At 44.0% G+C, this 21,865-nt stretch overlaps 1 protein-coding gene across 1 annotated transcript in view; it reads right to left on the reverse strand.

Annotated features, from left to right (window-relative positions):
- The window catches only part of FAM13A (family with sequence similarity 13 member A), a 174,930-nt gene that overhangs the window by 114,639 nt on the left and 38,426 nt on the right, over window positions 1-21,865 (reverse strand).

Here is a 21,865-nt window from a genome sequence, read left to right on the forward strand (position 1 = left end):
GTCCAACTCAATAACCTAGTTCACAAGTTACAGTGAACATATGTACAGTCCATGTATAGTGTACTCTTGATATGTCTTCATACCTGCGCTGAGTAATTCTCATGTTACATTCAGCACATTAACAGCTCTGAGCATGTGGTCAAAACTGCACATTTATCCAGGTACTGGTCCCTGGCTTAACTGGCAAGTTAATGCACATTGGCTGTTTCTTACAAACAGATGTATGCATGCACGTGCAAGGCGTATATGTGTCCACTGTAACATATGAATAGGGCCAGTAGAAGGCAGCTTTATGTGTTCTCTGAGGGAGAGCCCACTCACCCCTAGGTAATACAGAATTCTAATGAATATATCATGGTACTTAATGATATTTTGTACATTTCTTTAGTGTGTCCCAGGCACTTCAGATAAATGATCTTGTTTCAATCCTTACAACAACCTTATGAGGTAGGACAGATTATTGCATACTGGAGATGGCAGGGGGGACAGACTGAGGTTAAGAGAGAGAGGGGCTTGCTTACATCCATCGACCAAGCAAAATTCATTGGCAAGGCTCAAACCAAAGACTTTTTGATTTGCAGCTCAGTCTTTTAGCCTCCACACAATTTCAACACTGTCTCTCTGCCCAAGGAAAAACAGCTGAAAAAAAAACAGTAAATCAACAAGTGTTCTGTTCAGGGCAGCAGAAAATGGGCTCCACTCCAAGATAAGTCACTGGACAATTTTTTTTAAGTGATGTAAACAAAAGATAGGTGATATGTAAAAGCACCAATAAACTAAGCCACCAACTTGAAAAACAAGGAGAGGCAAAAGGCCTCTGGTACGTAGGGGCTGCTGTAAACCTTCGGCTTTTGACCTCCGATTCAATGGTGGAATTAAGAGGCTACAGCCGGAAACATTTATTGAACTACTGGAGCAGGCTTTGGGCTATTCCGTAACCTAACAACCACATATGATTATGGACAATCAGTTTGCAGGCATGTAACATTTTGGGTTCCTTTCCCCAGACGCCTTCCAGAGCCCCGTCTTGAGAATGGATGAACGGATGACACTGCTTTATCCCGAGTCAGACTGCGGCCTCTCTAGCCCAGTATTGTGTACTCTGACAGCTGCTCTCCAATGCTTCGGGTGCTTTAACCTGAGACCGTATAGGTGCAAAACATTTGCCCTACCAGAACTATGGCCCCGTCCTAAATTGTTTTAAAGATACCACCTTCTGTCTTCTAGTTCTGTCTTCTAGTTGCATAGCCTTGCTGGGACACAAACCCAGGATTTCTACACCCAAAGTGAGAATCATGCCTCAGTGCATATTAGGAGGAAATGATGATGAGGAATGCCCTTATGACCCATTTCTTGCTGTTTCCAATAAGATGTTGCTGCCCTTCTCCAAATCTCCCATAATAAGAAGCCAAGCTAGAATGTATTTTGAGTAATATTGCAGTGCTTTCTTTCATCACCGTTCATTTCTCTTTTCTGTCCTGCACCTAGTGCCTTTCAACTTCACAGGAGTTTCTCTTAGAAGCTTGAGAGGCCAAAAAGCTCCCTTTATCAACTTTATTCATATAGCTATTTATTTTACTTCATTTATACCCTGCCTGCCTCTCCTAGAGAGACCCAAAGTGGCATATATTGTTATCCTCTCCTCCATTATATCACAACAACCATGTGAAGTAGGTTAGGCTAAGCATGTGTGACTGGCCCAAGATCACCCATCAAGCTTCCATGGAACAAGTGGAGATTCGAAGCTGTTTCCCAGATCCTAATCTGACACTCCTACACCACACTGTCACAATGCCACACATAATTCTATAGTGAACTCTACCCCATCCCCTTTTAGTCAATTTTTCTCTAAACCTGAAAAGCCTCAAACTCTACAACCTTTCCTTGTACAGAAGGTGCTTCAACATGTTGATCACTTCGGTTGCCCTCTTCTGCCCTTCTTCCACCTCTGCAATACCCCTTTTGGAGATGGGGCAACTCCCTTGGCAGGCATAGATAGCTCAGTGAGAGATTTATCTATACTGCTGCTGCTTCTTGATGGAGCAAGGTCTCCTTGAGTTTCATCTGCCTCTGGAAAGGTTTATATAAGCCCTAGTGGCTGTCCTGGCTTGAACTGCTCTGAGTGACACTTTCACAGATGGGTCCTTAAGTAAGACACCCCCTCCCCAAATCTAACCATCAGAGACGGCCAGTTCTTCCACCCATGCACAGGAAATTCCAGAAAATGTGCACCTACAGCTGCTATGGACTGGCAATCCCAGGAAGCGGCTGATCATAATGCTGATAGTGAACTAAAAGCTCTGCCTTTCCATATCCTGGCCGCTGAAGACGTTTTAAATGAGTTGAAGGTTTCAATGCAGCATTTATGAACTTCTCCTATGCTTTCAGGCACCATTCCAGACGAGGTGTTAATACGTAGGCCATTCTGGGCTGAACAGGAATCCAAGAATCAGTGCTCAGCTATCTCTTGCCCATTAGCAGGCCCCCAAGGAGATATTTTGGGCAACAGGAAAGCTAAGACACATGAACCCAACCCACCACACACCCAGCTGCCAGTTACTGCCCTGGCTGCCGAGAGGCCAGCAAGAATTCTCACTGGAAAATTCCAGCTTTCGCAAGGGCTCTGAGCTGAAACATACACCAAAGACAACATCAAAGCTAGTGTGACTTCATTAAATTAATTTTTCTTAAAAAAAAAAAAACCACTAGTGAGGAAGCAGCCATTTCAGGATAAGGTTGCCAATTTAGGAAATTCCTAGATAATTTGGGGGTGGGAAGATGGAGTTTAAGGAGGGAGCTCAGCAGATGTGATGCCATGGGGTCTATCCTTCAAAGCTGGCATTTTGTCCAGGCCAAATAGGGTTGCCAACCTCTAGGCGGTGGCGGGAGACCTCCCAGAATTATAACTGGTCTCCGGACAAGAGATCGGTACCCTTGCAGAAAATGGCTGCATTGGTGGGTGAACTGTATGGCATTACATCCTGCTGAGGTTCCTCCCTTCCCTAAACTCCACCCTCCTCAGGTTCCCTCCCCTCCAGGTATTTCCCACCCCCAGAGCTGGCAGCGCGAAGGTCAAATGATCGGTGTAGTCTGGAGATCAGCTGTAATTCTGGGAGAAGTCTGGTAACCTGGAGGCTGGTAACCCAATTCCAAGCGGCTGCCTACATTGCACTTATACCTTTCCTTTCCTTTATTCCTTGGAAGCTCCTTGATCCATTGATCATGAGCAGCGTAATTTTAAATCTAACGTTTGAGGGATGTGGGGACTGAAATGGATCTTGCCACTGACAACGTAGCCTTGGGATCCCTGTAACTTAATAAAAAAGCCATTATGTCGGACACAGAGGCATTAGATTTAGATGTTATAAGGGGAAAGATATAATGTGATCTAAGATCCTCATAAAAGCGGCATTCCAAAAGGGCATGGAGCTAATGAATCAATAAAACCAGAAGAGCAAGGACAAGTCCTGTCTGGGTATGGTGTATTCAAAATCCTGCCTTGCATGACCATAGAGGGGTTTACTGCACTAATACAACCTTTGACATTTTGGAACAACAGAGCCTGGCTAACCCCAGTGAACATTTAGAGCCCATTCCTGAAGGGGGGGGGTGAAGCTTTTTAGGAGCCAGCATGACTACACACCGGCGTAGGTGCCACCTTATCATGGAATAAGGTGGCACCTACGCCGGCACAGGGGGAAACATGCTGGCATCCGGGAACTGCTGGCCCCTGCCACCAGCTCAGCCGTGCTGGCAAGCCTGCCCCAGCATGGCATTCCCGGGACATTTCTGGGGAGGAGCTGCCGTTAGGAAGCTTCCTCACCCCTTTTGCCCCGGGAACATCCCCTCACGCTGTGGTGGTGCTGCACCACTTTTTTTTGATGGTGCAGTGCCATTGGACGCAATGGGGGATTTCCCTCCTTTTCTCTATTTTTATGTTTTAAAAAGCTATTTTTTGCCTTTGCCACGGATTTGCCCCCCCTTCAAGATTGTGCCGTCCTCTTGTAAGTAGCACACATTGATCCTCTTTGAAAAAGAACTGCACAGCAATTATTTACACATACCCAATACATACCCCCAACAGCACAGAGGATTTTTTTTCGTATCTGCCAAAGACACTGAATGACAAATCTATTAAATGTTTGTTCCAATGGGGGAAAGTATCTGTAGAAAAATCTTTACAGAGAATATCTGAAAGCTCCACCAAAAAAATCCACTTGTTTCTTAAACTGTCCTAAGGCCAGTTTGAGTCCCATGGATGTTATTTTTGTTCTCACTGGAAAAACAGATCAGGGAAAAACAAAATTAACAGGTGTCTTTCATGACCTCTTCTGTGGCTGCTGCCCAGACAACATTATTTACACAGAGAAAGTTATCAGCAGATTGCAAAGGTCACCATGGGCCATAAGGGTAGCCGAGGTCCCTAAAATTCATTTCTCCATTGAAGCCTGTATCTTGTTTTTCACCTTTTTTTGTCCGTTCAATGGTCATGGAAATCAGCAAAGAATTAATAACCAAGGCAAATGGGCAGTCCTAGGCACTGTTCCTTAAGCAGAATGGGTTTTTTTGGGGAGGGGGGTATAAATATGGAAACATTCTGATAATAAATTTTTGCTTCCAAAAGTTAACGACTATGCCAAAATGAAAGAGCACACAATTTAAATCCATTGATGTATGTTCAAAAGGCGAGAATGCACTGTTAGAATCCTGGTCCTTCTCCATTTATGGTATTAACATCCCACAACACAGGATTACAGGCTATTGAAAGAATCTGGGTGCCTACTTGACATCATTGGCATTGTTACATAGGGCACGATAAATCACGTAGGTCTTTTCAAGGCATGCAGACGGTTCACATAAACACCAGCGATTTCTGCTTCTCTTCAGCCTGAAGGGGCTGTGAGTCAGAAAATTGGAGGGGATGGACCACAGCTGCACTAATACGTCCAAATCGACTCAGCTTGTCATCACTCCCCATGCGAACATGGGTTTGGGGTGTCTGATGAATCTGTGTCTTTTCCCTCCAAAAACCCATTGCAGTTTTCAAGAGCAGTTTTAAATCGTGGAAGATTTAGGTCAGGTTAAGCACCCTCTCTTTCCCCTGCTCTTCAGAGCAGCTGCCTGGGCAGAAAATTAACAGAGTCAAAAACAACAGAATGCCCGATGCACAGGTCTCTCCTGTCAAGTCTAGTTTGGCCCTTAATCTTCAAATATTTCCCCTGAAATGATGAGTAAAGTCTAGCCTATCAGGAACCCGCAAGAAGAGAGAAAAAAGACAGGATAAGTAATGTGGAAAATATCAGATACTATTTTTTGTGGCTAGTTTGTAGGTATTGGTGATTTTACTGTAACACAATCTGGGTGCCAAGGAAAAAATGTATGTGATTTTATATTACTTTTTCTGTTTTCCCTCCCCTCTTGTTACTTATAAAAAAAAAATTAAAACAAAAGGAACTTGCTAGATCTTCTAGCTTACCCAACTGTCCTTTCTCACCTTACAAACTAATACAGCTCTGGGCCTAAGGAGGTAATCCCAAAACTGGGTGTGCCAAATTTACATTGCAGGTAGAGACATTCACTTGGAGGAGGAGGAGGAGGAGGAAGAGGAAGAGTAGGTTTTTATATGCTGACTTTCTCTACCACTTAAGGAAGAATCAAACCAGCTTACAATCACCTTCCCTTCTCCTCCCCACAACAGACACCCTGTAAGGTAGGTGAGGCTGTGACTAAGAAAGCTGTAACTAGCCCAAGGTCACCCAGCTGGCTTCATGTGTAGGAGTGGGGAAACCAACCCAGTTCACCAGATTAGCATCCACCGCTCATGTGGTGGCATGGGGAATCAAACCCAGTTCTCCAGAGTAGAGTCCACCACTCTTAACCAGTACACCATTCTGGCTCTCACTTGGTACGAGGAACACTATAAAACAAAACAAACTATACACGTAGAAAACCCTTTTGTCAGGAAGTTCTAGACCACATTTTATGCCAATTTTCTACATAGAGGGATTTTTCTCCTCTTTGGGGGGTAGGAAGGAGCATTCAGTCATAGAAGCTCTATGCTTACATTATGAAACAGTGTAGACTAAAACATAGGTTTACCACCTTAATGAAATCTAGGCCAGGCATCACACTGGAATACCAGTATTCCTAGGCCCTAGGAATACCAGCCTCCAGGTGGGACCTGGGGACATCCCCTCCCCCAGAAATTACAGCTCATCTTCCCATCTTCAGAGATTGGCTCCCCTGGAGAAAATGGATGCTTTGGAGGGTGGGCTTCATGACACTGAGGTCCTTGCCTTCCCCAGGCTCCATCCCCAAATCTCCAGGAGTTTCCCTTCCTGGAACTGGCAACTGTACCCGCCCCCCCCCAACATCCCTGGCAGAGGCTGGGGGGACCTGGCAACCCTAGTTTGTCCAGTAAAGCTGACTGGCAATATAGGTTCAGGAACGACAAAAGAAAGCACTTCTTTGCACAACGCGTGATTAACTGGAATTAGCCACCTACGAGACAGGGAGATGACTACTAAAAGAAATAAAACATATCCATAGACGCTGCCATGACTTATTAGCCAGGACAGCTAAACAGAACCTTTTTGTACAGACACGGTATACCTCTGAATATTGCTGGTATTTAGAGACTTGGCTAGCCTGATCTCGTCAGATCTCAGAAGCTAAGCAGGGTCAGCCCTGGTTAGTATTTGGATGGGAGACCACCAAAGAATATCAGGGTTGCTGTGCAGAGGAAGGCACTGACAAACCACCTCTGTTAGTCTCTTGCCATGAAAACCCCAAAAGGAGTCGCCATAAGTCGGCTGCGACTTGATGGCACTTTACACACACAGAGAGACAGTGAGTTCAGGGATGGTGAGCTTCCCAGGTCATTTGGCTATTTAACTGTTGGTACGATCCAGAAAGGCAGTTCTTGTGTTATGAGCAAGCAAGTTCTCTTCTAGAGGACAACAGTTATTCAGACAACAGACAACTCTGTCTGTTCTCAGTGTCTGTAAGAGATCCTGTCATGTTCCCGGTCTCCAGAGGTCTAGAACAGCATATCCAAAGCAGTGCAGGCTTCTACAGAGGGGGCTGAGCAGGAATCTGCCTCGAGCAGCCCACAGACTCTGAAGCCAGCCTAAATAACAGCATTCTGTGGGCTACTCAGAGACAAAAGGCTTGACATGTCATAGAATCAGAGAGTTGGAAGGGACCATCAGGGTCATCTAGTCCAACCCCCTGCACACTGCAGGATATTCACCACTGCCTCCCACCCCAACCCCCAGTGACCCCACTCTATGCCCAGAAGATGTCATTTGAGGCACAGGACCAGATTCCTCATGTGATGCCTTTGTACGCCTTCAGTTATTCAGTATTTTAAAAAGACAATTCACTTATGATTCTGAGAAAAGAGTAACGGTTATGCTGAGAAAACTGTATGGGTAACTCATGTTTTTACCACTCACCTAGCCACATTGGACAACAAAAATCTTCAATCAGGAACATTTTATGAATAGCTTCTCCGAATTGAATACGTCTACATCGAAATGAGGAACCGGAACATAGTTAAGAGGAAGAATCATGGGGTTGGATCCCACAGGTCTGTTCTGCTAACAGCAGTGCGTCTTTTGCTAGAGGGTCTCTTACGCCAAGGGAAAAGGCCTTGCTCTCGAGAAAGGCACCGTCTTAGGCAGAACAGCTCTATGGAATCCAACCCATAATAACCTAGGACTGAAAGAGTTAAATAATGTCTCTCTCTCTCCAGCACAGATGAGCTTATTTTGATAGGATGCCGTTATTTGATGTCATTTGTTTTGATAGGATGCCATTATTTGTTGTCTTCTACTCAGAAAGAGCTCCGAGGAAGAAGGAAGTATTTCAGTCCCTGCCTCTGGACATGCTGCTTTGTAACTGGCTGTGAGAGAAACCAAGCTTGCGTGCCCCTTATGCACGGAGATTTCACCTGGGCTTTGCTCAGGGGAGATGGAAGAGTCGGGTTAACAGAGGAATGGGAAGACCTGGACATTGCGAAGGCTGGCAGCGAGGTCATCTCTAATGGAGGGAAAACTCATGCATAACTCCAAGGAACAACTGATTCAGACTGGGGGCGAACGTGAGTGAAAGTACCCATGCATAAAAGACCCGAGCCTGTCATGACAAAAGGCTGGCCGATGAGATTGGGGGATGCCTTGGTTCATGATCTGAGTGCTAATTCTAGGTGAGGCCTTTCTCTTCCCGGATCATTCAGAGGCAGTCTTTTCATACCCTGATAGCATTATGCAATTGGCCCTGGTTCCTCTTCCCACCATTCGATCTCTCTCTTTTGTTCTCTGCTGGTCAGAGACGTGTCTCTCTGCCTTTAAGGCAAAATGCAGGCCTCAGCCAAGCGGAAGATGGCATGGACAAAATGCGGTAACAAAAGTTACATCCAGTATTGACGACGTTTGCCAGTTGCTTAATGTCTGACAAGGGCTATGGCTCAGTAGTAGAGGGCTTTAAAGGTTTCAAGCCCTGGCATCTCCAACTCAAGGATCTCAGGGAGCTCATGTGGAGAAAGATCTCTTTCTGCCTGAGACCCTGGAGAGGCACTTCTTGTCAGAACTGATTATATTGATTCTGACAGAACCAAGCGTCCGACTCTGTCTAAGAAGAAGAAGAAGAAGAAGAGTTGGTTTTTATATGCCAACTTTCTCTACCACTCAAGGGAGACTCAAACTGGCTTACAATCACCTTCCCTTCCCCTCCCCACAACAGACACCCTGTGAGGTAGGTGGGGCTGAGAGAGTGTGACTAGCCCAAGGCCACCTGGCTGGCTTCATGTATAGGAGTGGGGAAACCAATCCAGTTCACCAGATTAGCCTCTGCTGCTCATGTGGAGGAGTCGGGAATCAAACCCGGCTCTCCAGATCAGACTTCACCGCTCCACCGCAGGTTCATATGTTGATTACTCATTAACTGGGTGGGGGTGAGATTTCTTTTGAATCAGGCTACCAGGTAGAATTGCAACTGTACTTCTACCTCATGCAGTAAATTCTGAATATCACTAAAGCTAGCAAGTTGTTGGTTATTTAATTCATTATGTTGTTTACCACACAGGGGGCACCATTTAGATTTTTGGCCTCGGGTATTAAAATGTCATGGGGTGTCCTTGAGCAGGAGTAAATCACGTTCATCTAGTTTTCATTTTATATTTGCTTCAGCTATCTGGAAAGTTACTAACCTTGAAACTTCAGCTAAAGTGACACAGGCCTTCCCGGCACCCTTGAGAAGAGCAGGAAGGGCAAACACAGACATGAAGCTGACATTTCAAAAGGAAGAAACTGTTGGGCTTTTGGAAAACAAAAGTCCTTCGTAGATCAATGCATAGACATTTTTAATATTTACCACGGCTAACCTGCAATTCAAAAATTAGACTCACTTAGGAGTCAATGGTCAAATGGATTTTGAACAGCTCTGCATGCTCTCCTAAGGACACTTTCCTAGGAGTAAGCCCCAATTATTAACATGAGAGTAGAGCTGCTTAGGATTAACTAGCTCCTGTTGCCTATGGTTGCCAGCCTCCAGATGGGGCCTGGAGATCTCCCAGAATTACAACTAATCTCCAGACAACAGAGATCAGTTCCCCTGGAGAAAATGGCTGCGTTTGGAGGGTGGACTCTATGGCATTATACTCTGCTGAGGTCCTTACCCTCACCAAACCCTGTCCTCCCTAGGCTCAACCCACAAATCTTCAGGAATTTCCCAACCCAGAGTTGGCAATCCTACTAGGGTGGCTAGCGATCTCCTGCTATTACAACTGATCTCCAGCCGACAGAGATCAGTTCACCTGGAGAAAATGGCTGCTTTGGCAATTGAACACTATCACATTGAAGTCCCTCCCCTCTCCAAACCCTGTCCTCCTCAGGCTAGTCCCCCAAAATCTCCAGGTATTTCCCAACCTGGACCTGGCAACCCTACCTATGTCTGATTTTGATTAAAAATATGACAAAGACAGTCCTTTTTGCTGTAGCAACTAGGAAAATCAGAATCAAGTATGTTCAGTCTAAAGATGCTCCCTGCAGAGGGGATCATCTAATTTAAATTCATCATAATATGTTTGATATTCACATTTTTAGAGACTGCTGCAATTCTGCCTATACAGTAAATGTAATGGCTGAAAATAAATTTGCTAATTTGGAACGTAAGAACGTTTGGTCAGTCTCACTGAACTTTGCGTATATATACTCGTGAGGAACAGTTTTACAATGACTTAAAACAAATAAATTTTACTGACTTGGGGGAAAAAACACCTCTGTGCGGCAATGGCCAAAAACACAAACAAACCTACCCTAGAATGGTTAATATGTGAAAGTTTGAGGACCTCTGAGACTGAAAGGGAGAAAAGGCAGATTGTTTTCCTGAAAGCTTTACTGCCTGCAATAAAAGGCCCTCTGTTATCATCCTCCACAATGTAATAAAATACCCAGCTTCAGTTTTGTTTAGGCAAACATTAATGTTCATAATGTAAATAATCTCTGCCAGTCCCTGATCTTTCTGCTGAATCTTTCATAAATTCTCCTAGCACAGCAACAGAGGCAAAATTCAGACTGGCTTCCAAAATAATGCCTATACACATGTAGTTCTGCTCCAAAACAGCTGCATTCTCATAACAATACAAAGTACCATTCAAACCTGTTTGCCTCTGTGACCCATAGATGACTTTCCTATGGCAATTCACATCCTCTACTGATGTCCAGACTGGATTACTGTAATTTGTTAGATAGTAATTTTACTGGATTACTGTAATTTGTCTCTGGAAAGCATTCCAAAACTTGACCTGGTCAAGAACACAGTGGCCAGGTTGTTAACAAGGATTTGTCATACTAGATTTATCTGTCTGGCTGACTTCCAGTTTGCTTCCAGGTACACATACCTGGTTTTGAGCAATAAACAACTCAGGAGCACCAGAGGCCAAGAACCTCATTCTGCCATATGAGACCCCCCCCCCCCCATCACTCTGGAAGTGCTTGAGAGACTTTGCACTAGATGTCCCCTCCTTCAAAAGTGAGGGACCAAGGACTGGACTAAAGATACCCAACCCCCACCCCAAATATTTATTAGGTGTTCACTCATAGAAGCTCAGTGAACCCTACACTATTTTCATCAGCTTTCAGCTCACAAGCTTATGTTTCTCTGTTGCTTCTGCTAGTTAACTGTTTTCTGTGATTTTTCATAGACGCATAGAAACATAGAATTGGAAGGGACCACCAGGGTCATCTAGTCCAACCCCCTGCACAATGCAGGAAATTCACAACTAGCTCCCCCCACACCCCAGTGACCCCTACTCCATGTCCAGAAGATGGCCAAGATGCCCTCCCTCTCATTATCTGCTTAAGGTCACAGAATTAGCATTGCTGACAGATGGCCATCTAGCCGCTGCTTAAAAACCTCCAGGGAAGGAGAGCTTACCACCTCCCGAGGAAGCCTGTTCCACTGAGGAACTGCTCTAAATGTTAGATAATTCTTCCTAATGTCTAGACCGAAACTCTTTTGATTTAATTTCAACCCGTTGGTTCTGCTCCGACCTTCTGGGGCAACAGAAAACAACTCGGCACCCTCCTCTATATGACAGTCCTTCAAGTACTTGAAGATGGTTATCGTATCACCTCTTTTCTTAAATTGATTTTCTAAGTTCACCATTAATATTGGATTTCTTTTAAATTCCTATATGCTCCTAAATGATGTCATATTGAAGGAAGACCTTGTGGAAGAAAGGCAAGAGATTAAAGTTTTTAGATAAAGACATTTGTTCAATTTATAGGATGTAGGTATTTTAGCTTCTGCAAGTTTTTGGGGTGGGTGGGTGTTCCAAGCCACGTGATGCCCCCTGGGCACTGGAACATAAGAAGGGCCATGCTAAATCAGACCAAGGTCCATCAAGCCCAGCAGTCTGTTTACACAGTGGCCAACTAGGTGCCTCTAGGAAGCCCACAAACAAGATGACTGCAGCAGCATTGTCCTGCCTGTATTATAAATCACCTAATATAATAGGCCTACTCTTCTGATCCTGGAGATAATAGGTATGCATCATGACTAGTATCCATTTTTACTAGTAGCCATGAATACCCCTCTCCTCCATGAACATGTCCACTCCCCTCTTAAAGCCTTCCAAGTTGACAGCCATCACCACATCCTGGGACAGGGAGTTCCATAATTTAACTATGCGTTGTGTGAAGAAATTTTATTCAGCTACCTCTCTGGTATCCGAAGTTTCATTAGACTCTGGCCACAAACTCTGAAATATATCTTTGGACCCATAAAGGCCAGAAATTTGCTTTTGGAGGGGGAAGCCCTCAAACTCCCCTATTGTTGCCCAATACCAAAATTCATGCTCCCAGCGCTTTCCCACTCCAGAATACTCACAACCTCTTTATTGAGCACATGAAGCTGCCTTATATTGAGTCAGACCACTGATCTATCAAGGTAGTATTGTCTACTCAGGATAGCTGTGGATATGCAGCAGAAGTCTTTCACATTACCTGCTACCTGATGTTTTGAGCTGGAGATGCCAGGGATTGAACCTGGGACCTTCTGTATGCAAAGCAGGTACTCTGCCACTGAGCCATGTTTGTGGCCCCTCTATGAGACACTGAATGGATCTCAAGCATGTTTTTTGTTGCTCAATAGCAAACATGGGGGCTCAGATTTGGATGGAAGCTGAGGTTAACTGTTTTCACTCCCCACACCCACACCATATTCCTGAACTCAAAGAGCATCACGAAGCTGCCATTTCACCCACAGGTAACTTATAGCTTGCTGTTATGATTCCCCAGTGGGGAAAACAATAGCTATATAGGCTACTGGATGCTGACAAAATAGCACTGGTAGAAGTTAACCCTCCCATGCTGTGACTCCCAAATCAAATTTCCCTGGGCTGCTGCTTAAAAATGTAGATAATTCACAGATCTTCTAAGTCTAGTTTGAGCCTGGCTCTCAAATCCAAAATTGTGACAGAGGTCCCACGGGAAGAATTATTGGTAGATTGTAAGCACTAGAAGTTAAAGGTGACACTTTGTACCGACAAAGGGAGGGTGACGTAAGGTGTATACAGGGGAAAGTGGCACTCTGCTCGAGGATCCAATCAGCTTGATTTTAAGTGCTGCAGGAGACATATTCTGAGTGTTATAACAAAGTTCCGGAAAAAGTTGAATAAGGGCAGACACCTGAGAGTACATTGACGGCGTCATAATCTTGCACATTCTTCCTCTAAACCAGATTCTTTAATAATATATTGTGGCAATAGGGAAAGAGGATGCTCTCATTATCAGCAAAACAAAAGTTAAGTTTTATTGGATGGATGCAATTCAAGCTGTTTGTTCTGTTCAAAAGGTATGGGGCAGTCCTCACAATCTCACCTCAGTAGGAACAGTGATAATCACTGCCAGTTTATCATACATAGCCACAGTGCTTTACAATATTTTTGTTCATTCCAGAGATATACATCCTGCCTTCCCATTATTTAGGGTTTCAAGGAAGCTAGCAATATACAAATTACAACATCGGGGGCTTGATGGATTTCCATTTGATTGGGTTTCATTAATTGGGGGGGGGTGTTTATTGTCACTGGAGGTTTTAAATAAGAATTGTACAGAACTCTGAGTCATGGGAAAAGGTGGGATATAAATATTTTAATATACTAACAGATAAAAAATAAGGCCAAGACAGATGGTGCAAGTAAAGTAAAAATATATATTTTATTGCTCAGCTAAAAATTCCCTACCAGTTTCATTAACAGGCTTCTTCAGGGGAATCTGTTCGTCTTTCAATATTCCTTCAACAAGATACAAGATCAGTATTTTTTTTTTTTACTTTACTTGCACGATTGGCCTTGGCATTATATTTTTTTCATCTCTTAGTGACTGGTGTGGCCCTTTTATTTTCTCCTTAATAAATTGATAAAAATTTGTTTTCTTCCCACACTGATGACATCAGCTATTCTGGTTCTCATCAGTGGCAGCAGAGAAAGATCAAGCCTTCCCCAGAAGCAGCCATTCTAACTTAGAGAAGAAGAGAACAGTTGGGTTTTTATATGCTGACTTTCTCCACCACTTAAGGGAGACTCAAACCGGCTTACAATCACCTTCCCTTCCCCTCCCCACAACAGACACCCTGTGAGGTAGGTGGGGCTGAGAGAGCTCTAAGAGAGCTGTGATTAGCCCAAGGTCACCCAGCTGGCTTCATGTGTAGGAGTGGGGAAACCAACCCAATTCACCAGATTAGCCTCTGCCACTCATATGGAGGAGTGGGGAATCAAACCCGGTTTTCCAGATCAGAGTCCACCGCTCCAAACCACTGCTCTTAACCATTCATTACACCACACTGGAGCAGAGCAATAAGGAGAACTGGGCTAGAGGGCCAGGACTGTTTCTGCCCTGTATGATATGTACAATATAAACATTGTTAGGTAAAAATCAAACAATGATTCACTCAAATCAGCTTTGCAATTCATCTCATTTTGGGTAGAAGGAGAACAAGTCCTAGCAGCACAAACCACGTACTGTACGACCATATGTGTTCAAAATTTATCTGTGTCATACAACAGACAAATAAAGTTAAACTGCAGTGGACAAATTTCTCACCCTTGTAAGAAATGATTCTGAAAAGGCCACACTTAGAGAGCCATACGAGAAAAGCATATAAAGGCAGTTGTCTTAAACATTACTAGATCACATGGTCAAAACTTTTCTTTATACGAAATGTTGTTACATCGGTTTCTGTGGGGTTTTTTGGATTTGGGTATATTACACCTGAATAGTTTCAGGATTTAAAAAAAACTGTATCCCCATACTGGTACGGGTTTTTTTGGCATGTTTTTTTTGGGGGGGGGAATTCTGAAAATTTTTAGTTCCATTATATCCTATGGGGAATATTTGCAGGGCTCTGGGGAGGGGGTGTTTTTTAAGATAGAGGCACCAAATTTGCAGCATGGCCAATGGTTGACTCTCCTTATAAGAACTTCTAAGTTTGGTAAAAATTGGATGGAAAAATGGGGTCAATAAAATTGGACCCCCTGACCCAATCTTTACCAAACTCAGGGGTTCTTGTAAGGAGAGATACCAGCAAATACGATGCAGATTTGGTACCTCTACATTAAAAAACAGCCCCCCAGTGCTATGGAAAGAATCCCCATAGACTATAATGGAGGCATTTAAATTTTAAATGCTTAGCAAATGGGCAGAAGCATTTTTTTTGCTTCTGTAGGTGCCCTTTAATAGAAGCCGCGGCAATCCCAGAAAAGCCCATTTTTTTCGGCTTTGGCTTTTTTGACTGTTAAAGGGCCTTTTCCCCCAGCTGTAAAACAGCCAAAAAGAGCTGAAAAGGCATTTCCCAGCTTTTTTTCCAGTTTGGCAAAAGCCAAATACATACCCCTAGTGGGGTCGGTCAGGCTGTCTCCTTAAAAGGGAAGATATTTGTAATTGGAAGTTGAGAGTGTGTTACTGGCCCAAGGTTACCCAACAAGCTTCCATGGCAGAGTAACTGAGCTTCCCACATCCTAGTCCAGCAGGCTCCCAGTCTGTTTCCAAGTTCAACAGAAGGTGGTTATTTATTTTATTATTTATTAGTGCTGATGCTTTTAGAGAAACAAAGAACGCACAACAACATTTCCTGAAGGTTCAGCTTTCTAAATGTAAAATGGGGTTCAAAAAGACAAGGGAATTTACCAAATCTTAAACTCTACTATCAGCCAGCCTCCTTAGCAGCATTAACAAAATGGATAATCCACCCTGAAGACAGGAAGATTAGACTTGAAAAAGCTGGTATGAACCAAGGATTTCATTCCCTTCTATGGAAAAAGAAGGGCATTAAGACCACAGACCCTAAAGGATACGATGGTAACATTAGGGAACATCATGTGAAGATATGGGACTCACTAAAAACAATTCTTAGTCCTTCCCCTCCAATACTAATGTCACCTATGGAAGAGTATCTGGACTTTGCTACTAGGAAAAGTAATGATTTTGTTACCTATCAAGGTTTGTTGGCAAGAAATGGCAACAAAAATGTTACAAGAACTTCAAAATGAAAACACAAACATTTCATGGTTTGCATATCATCAAATAATTCACTGCTTGAGAAAGGACTGCTATGGTGAAAGCAGTATGAGAAACTTAACGGCGTTTGAACAAATAATAACATGATAAATAAAAAGACAATGAAATTTAGTAACTTGTGAATTGTTTTGCCTTTGTTTTAATGCATAAGAAGCCAGTAAAATATAATGCATGCTGGGCATATCAGAGATACCTACTGGTGTAAACGAAATGTTTATTTCAGCAATTGTTCCTCCTCCCTCACCCTGCCCCAGGTATAAGTCTGTGTGAACCCTCCAAAATCCCTTCTTAGTCCTCCAGCTCTGCACAATGAACATCACACAAAGTCTGGAGTTTTAAAACACATACACAACCCAAGGAGGGAAAAGGAATTTCCAACAGATTGATTGTGCCTTCCACAATTCAGAGTGGGGCCGGCGGCTCATGCTTTTGAGCAGTGGGATTGACGTACTTAGCTTCTTCGTCACCCCAAATGAATGGAAGACTCAGCTGGGGAACGGAGATATGTCATCCTTCCCAGCACGCCAAAAACCATTTCCCGAAAATGAAATTCCACTGAAGGTACAGATTGAGAGAGGTAAATTACTCAATTGCAGACACTGATATTTCACAGTGGGTTTTGAAATAAAAAGCATTTCCTGTTCTGGGCAGATCAAAAACAAAATCTAAATTTGGTATCAGTAGTGTTTAAAGCCAATCTTTTTTTAGCTATAAACATACTCTGAGCTTAGCCAGACACACAGTCTTAAGATACTAGACTTAAGTCATTTATGCATGGGTACTTTCACTCACATTCACCCCCAGTCTGTCTTGGTTGTTCCTTGGGAGTTATGCATAAGTTTTCCCTCTATTAGAGATGACCTCGCTGCCAGCCCTCACAAATCCTGGATCTTCATGTTTCTCTGTTAACCCAATTCTTTCCTTTCCCCTGAGCTCAGTCCGGGTGAAATTTCTGTGCATAAGGCAAAGTGCAGGACACACAAGCTTAGTTTTGCTCAAAGCCAATTACAAAGCAGCATGTCCAGAGGCGGGGATTCAAACACTTCCTGCTTTCTGAGAGCTTTTTCTGAGCAGGTTTATTAAAACCGAGGTTTGGATTTCTCCCCCCCCCTTCTTTTCAGGTTGCTCCATTTTTTGTTTTATGTTCTTAAAATGCTTTTTTATGCGACAATTGGGTTTGGGAGGGGAGGGAATTTTTCTCTCACTACAGCCAATTACGGAGCAGCATTTCAAGGGGCAGGGATTCAAATACTTCCTGATTCAAGCTTGGAGACTGCTGGTGCAAAGACTCCCAACAGGAAAGTGTGGTCCAGCGAGCAACGAACCTCAGGTAAAACTCCCATGCATAAATGACCATATAGTCAGAGTGGTTTAAAGGTTAGTGTTGGGACGAGAATCCGAGAGCCCCAGGTTCAAATCCTTTCTCAGCCATGAAGCTGGGTAATCTTGGACCAGTCACTCTCTCTCAGGTTTGTGGGGAGGTTTAATAGGGGAAGGGAGAATCATGTAAACCACTCCGAGGTTCCTGGAAGAAGACCCTTGCCAAAAAGGGCTTGTGGTTGGCAGTTGGTTCCCACCTTCTTCATCAGGCTGAATTTTTAAAAGGTGTGTGGGGGTGGGGAGAGTTCTTCAAGCCAGGACCATACGTCCTACATACTAGGTTGAATGCTTTACTGACCCACAGGCTACAGGATGAGGCAAGTAGGAGGCTGCATCCTTGACCTGCTGAGAAGAATAAACAGTGGAAGCCGTTCCACTGAAAGCATGAAAACCAATAGTTGATCAAATGCCTCAGTGTAATTCTTGATTATTTAGAAAGGCACCTTTAAAATATAATGTTTAGGAGACTGAAAATGAGGTGAAAAGGAGCTAGGAGATGGGGAAAGGAGGAGAGAAATGACAATATATAGGAGTCCCCACTTCCAATATGTGCAAAGAATGTTGCTGAAAAATTCAGTGTAGTGCAGTGGTTCCCAAACTTTTCAAGCCACCCCGCCCTTGGCTGCACAAATTCAACCCCAGTGCCCCCTACCCTATCCTATAAAAAGCATTATTCAAAATAGGGGTTTTTATGACTCATTAAAGAAGATAATAACAAAACAGTAACAATTAATTGCACATCTACTCAAAATCAAATTAAAACTTTTTAGTTGAAATGTATTCAACAAAACTGATGAACTTGACCCAGTGGTAACAGCTCTTCAAAGTCTGGAAGAAAATTCTGATAGTTTCCCCCAAATTTGCCAGCATGGTGCCATAGCTTGGTCGGTTGTAAATTAGCGAACAACACAGTTGAAGGGGCCCACCTCTAGCGCCCCCCTGCTGCCATCTTGCCTCTTAGTGCCCTCCTAGGTAATCCCACCCCCCAGAGGGTAGTACTGCCCACTTTGGGAACCACTGGTTTAGTGGGTGCCACAAAAGCTTAAAATGACAGCGCTGCCAGTATACCCGGAGCTCGTCAAACTCTGAGTTGGAAAAGGGCAATATTTCAAGAGTGGTTCCTTAAGACAGCAACACAAACACAAGAGGCCAATGCTCTCTGCAGTCTGGGTCATGTGTGTTAATACCAAGTTCAGCAGGTTCAGGGAATAAGACACCTATATGTCACATATACTCCCGGTTTGGCATGCCTCTCCTTATGCATTCCAATCCAGTGCCCTTGGGAAATGACATGAAGACAGGCGCAAATACAACAAATTACAGCTTCAGTTCTATACATACTAAGGCAATGACCAATGTCAAAGTTAATCACAAAAGTTACCCTGGTACCAAAGTGGCTGAAATCTCTGGCAACTCACCAAAGGGTGGGGCGAACATGCCAAAACCTCCCAAGAGTGTGTGTACAGTACAGTACTGGGGGTCAGTTTTAAAGGATCCTTTCTTGTTTATCAAGCCCTCTTACAAAAAGAACAGGTGCCCGAATTATCAATTTATTGAGAAAGCAATCCTTAATGAAAGCATACCCATAGAGAGAGGCATGACCTAGTTATAAGAGAAACCAAAGCTCTTCAGGGCTAGCCTCTCTGCTAATTCTTGAACTGGGAGGGGAGAGAGAAAGACAGGCACAAACTGGGCTGCTTATCCAAAAACCGAACATGTTTCCCTTCAGTCCAGGAGCACAGTTCAACTCTACTGGTTTGGGGGGGAAGAAAAACATCTGGTGATCCAATGAAACTAAAAGGTTTCATTTCTAAAGCTCTGCAGAATTTCCGGGCTTTAGAGAATCTAGGCCATTTCTGAGCTCCTGTGTCCTGCTTTCCTGAATTCCAGCCGATAAGTTCCTGCAGATTTGCAGTAACGAAGGATAATGACTCTGGCCCCAAGCAAAGCCATTCACTGAGCTCATAATCAATACACGCACACATACAAAAGGTAAGAGAGAACCAAACGAAACAGTGCCGTTTTTAAAGATCTGGGTCCAGATTCTCAACGTGTGCAACCACACAGCAGCAATGGGAGCCTGGGCCCAACTCTTTAAAAACAGTCCCATTTAGTTTGGCCCAGAGACGTGCATCTTAAGCCTGCTGTTAGAACAATGACTTTGGATAAACCACATACAACGATCAGTTACGTGCAGCTGTTCTCTGGCATCCTTTTTACAACATTACTGTTGTGGAAATGGTACCCTGAAGACCAATGCTGGGGAAGGGGTAGGCCAGCGTGGTGTAGTGGTTAAGAGCGGTGGTTTGGAGCGGTGGAGTCTGATCTGGAGAACTGGGTTCGATTCCCCTCTCCTCGGAGGAGGTTAATCAGGTGAACTGGATTTGTTTCCCCACTCCTTCACACAAAGCCAGCTGGGTGACCTTGGGCTAGTCACAGCTCTTTTAGAGCTCTCTCATCCTCACCTCCCTCACAGGGTGTCTGTTGTGGGGAGGGAGAGGGAAGGTGATTGTAAGCTGGTTTGAGTCTCCCTTAAGTGGTAGAGAAAGTAGACATATAAAAAACCAACTCTTCTTCTTCTTCTCTTCTTAACCCTTTCCCCCCTTTTTTATATTAAAAAATCTCCATGGTAGTTTCTTCAGAGTTGAGGTGATGAGGTGGCTATGACTTTGTGGCATATTCCACCTGCCTGGTGGAATAGTCTCCCAAATGAGATCAGGGCCCTGTGGGACCTCCAAGAACTCCGTAGGGCCTGTAGGACGGAGCTATTCCGCCAGGCTTATGGTTGAGGCCAGCAACGGTTTCCCTAAAAATACTGGCCTGTCTAGTCCTTTTCCCCATCCCGCAGTTGAGCCCTTCCCTCTATTTAGGGGGAGGTCAGTTCCACCTATTATGCTGCAGACCATTTTTATGTGATTTTAGCGCCATCAAGGAGACAATTACTCCCTGTTTATTGAATGTTTATTGAATTATTTTGGGCTATTTTATATGTATTTAAATGACATTTTAAGGGTTTTTATGGATTTTATTGTTCTGTATTTGTGAGCCGCCTTGGGCCTGGCCTTGGGTAGGGGAGGGCTGGGTAAAAGTGTAATGAAATAAACAAACAAACAAATAAATAAAGTCTAATCTCACTGGCCATGAACTAACTTGGCAGCCATAGGTAGCATGCATCTGGTGCCTGGCACTGAATCAGACCATTGGTCTGTCAAGACCAGTCTTATTTTCTCTGTCAGCAACTCTCCAGACAGAGGTCTTTCACATCACCTGCTGCCTGATCCTTTTCACTGGACATGCCTGGGATTGAATTTAGGACCTTCTGCATACAAAGCAGATGCTTGCCCACTGAACCATAGCCAGTTCACTCCCTGTCAGCTTCTCTTCTTATCAGGTTGAGGGGAGGAGTGAATGGCAAAAGCAAGATAGAGCAAAGGGTGTGACAGTGAGGAGGCGTGGCCAATGGCTGTGCATCTAGCTTGCACACAAAAGTCACAGATTCAATCCCCAGCATTTCCAAATCAAAGAGTTAGGTAGCAGGTGATATGAAAGGCCTTTATGTAGACCCTGAAGAGCTGCTGCCAGCCAGAATATACACCACCTGACCTTGATAGATCAATGGACTGACTCGGTATAAGGCGGTTCTATGTATCCTTGTGTTGGATCAAGGTGACAATGAAGACAAAGCAAGGTTGGGGGGGGATCCTGCAGAACACACAACAGAGTACCTTTTCTTCGCTAAAACTGATCAGTACGCCTGATGTGCAATTTGTTGGTAGACCAGAGGGGGTGACAGAGTACTCACTCTTTGTACAAGGTTATGTTCAAAATGGCTGCATAAAGAAGTTGTTAATGAGGTCTTGTGGCACACACTTATTTGTGAGAGACCAGATACATAACGCCTGAAATGGATAAGGGGTTAGGAGTACCCACATGGCTTACTGGTTGTGAGGAATAGTCACCTCTGCCTAAAGTCTAGGGTTGCCAACCTCCAGGTAGTAGCTGGCGATCTCCAGCTATTACAACTGATCTCCAGCTGATAGAGTTCAGTTCACCTGGATGAAATGGCTGTTTTGGCAATTGGACTCTATGGCATGGAAGTCTCTCCTCTCCCCAAACCCTACCCTCCTCAGTCTCCGCCCCAAAAATCTCCAGGTATTTCCCAACCCGGAGCTGGCAACCCTACTGTAGCCTCTTTCTTTGGACTGAGCTTGGAGGTGGCAAAGAGGTCTCAAGTTCAAGCTCTACTACAAGTTCGAATCCAGACAATATCTTGAAGCATCAGCTCCCCGTTCTTTGCCCACCTGCACAAATCTAAGGCTTATTCAAAGCACTGTGCCTAATCTGGAGAGAAGGAATCGTGTTTGTAGAGGGAATACGCAGAGAGATGAATTAGAACAAAATTC

The sequence above is a fragment of the Euleptes europaea genome, chromosome 9 (genome assembly GCF_029931775.1).
Source record: "Euleptes europaea isolate rEulEur1 chromosome 9, rEulEur1.hap1, whole genome shotgun sequence".
In the NCBI taxonomy this organism is placed as follows: domain Eukaryota; kingdom Metazoa; phylum Chordata; class Lepidosauria; order Squamata; family Sphaerodactylidae; genus Euleptes; species Euleptes europaea.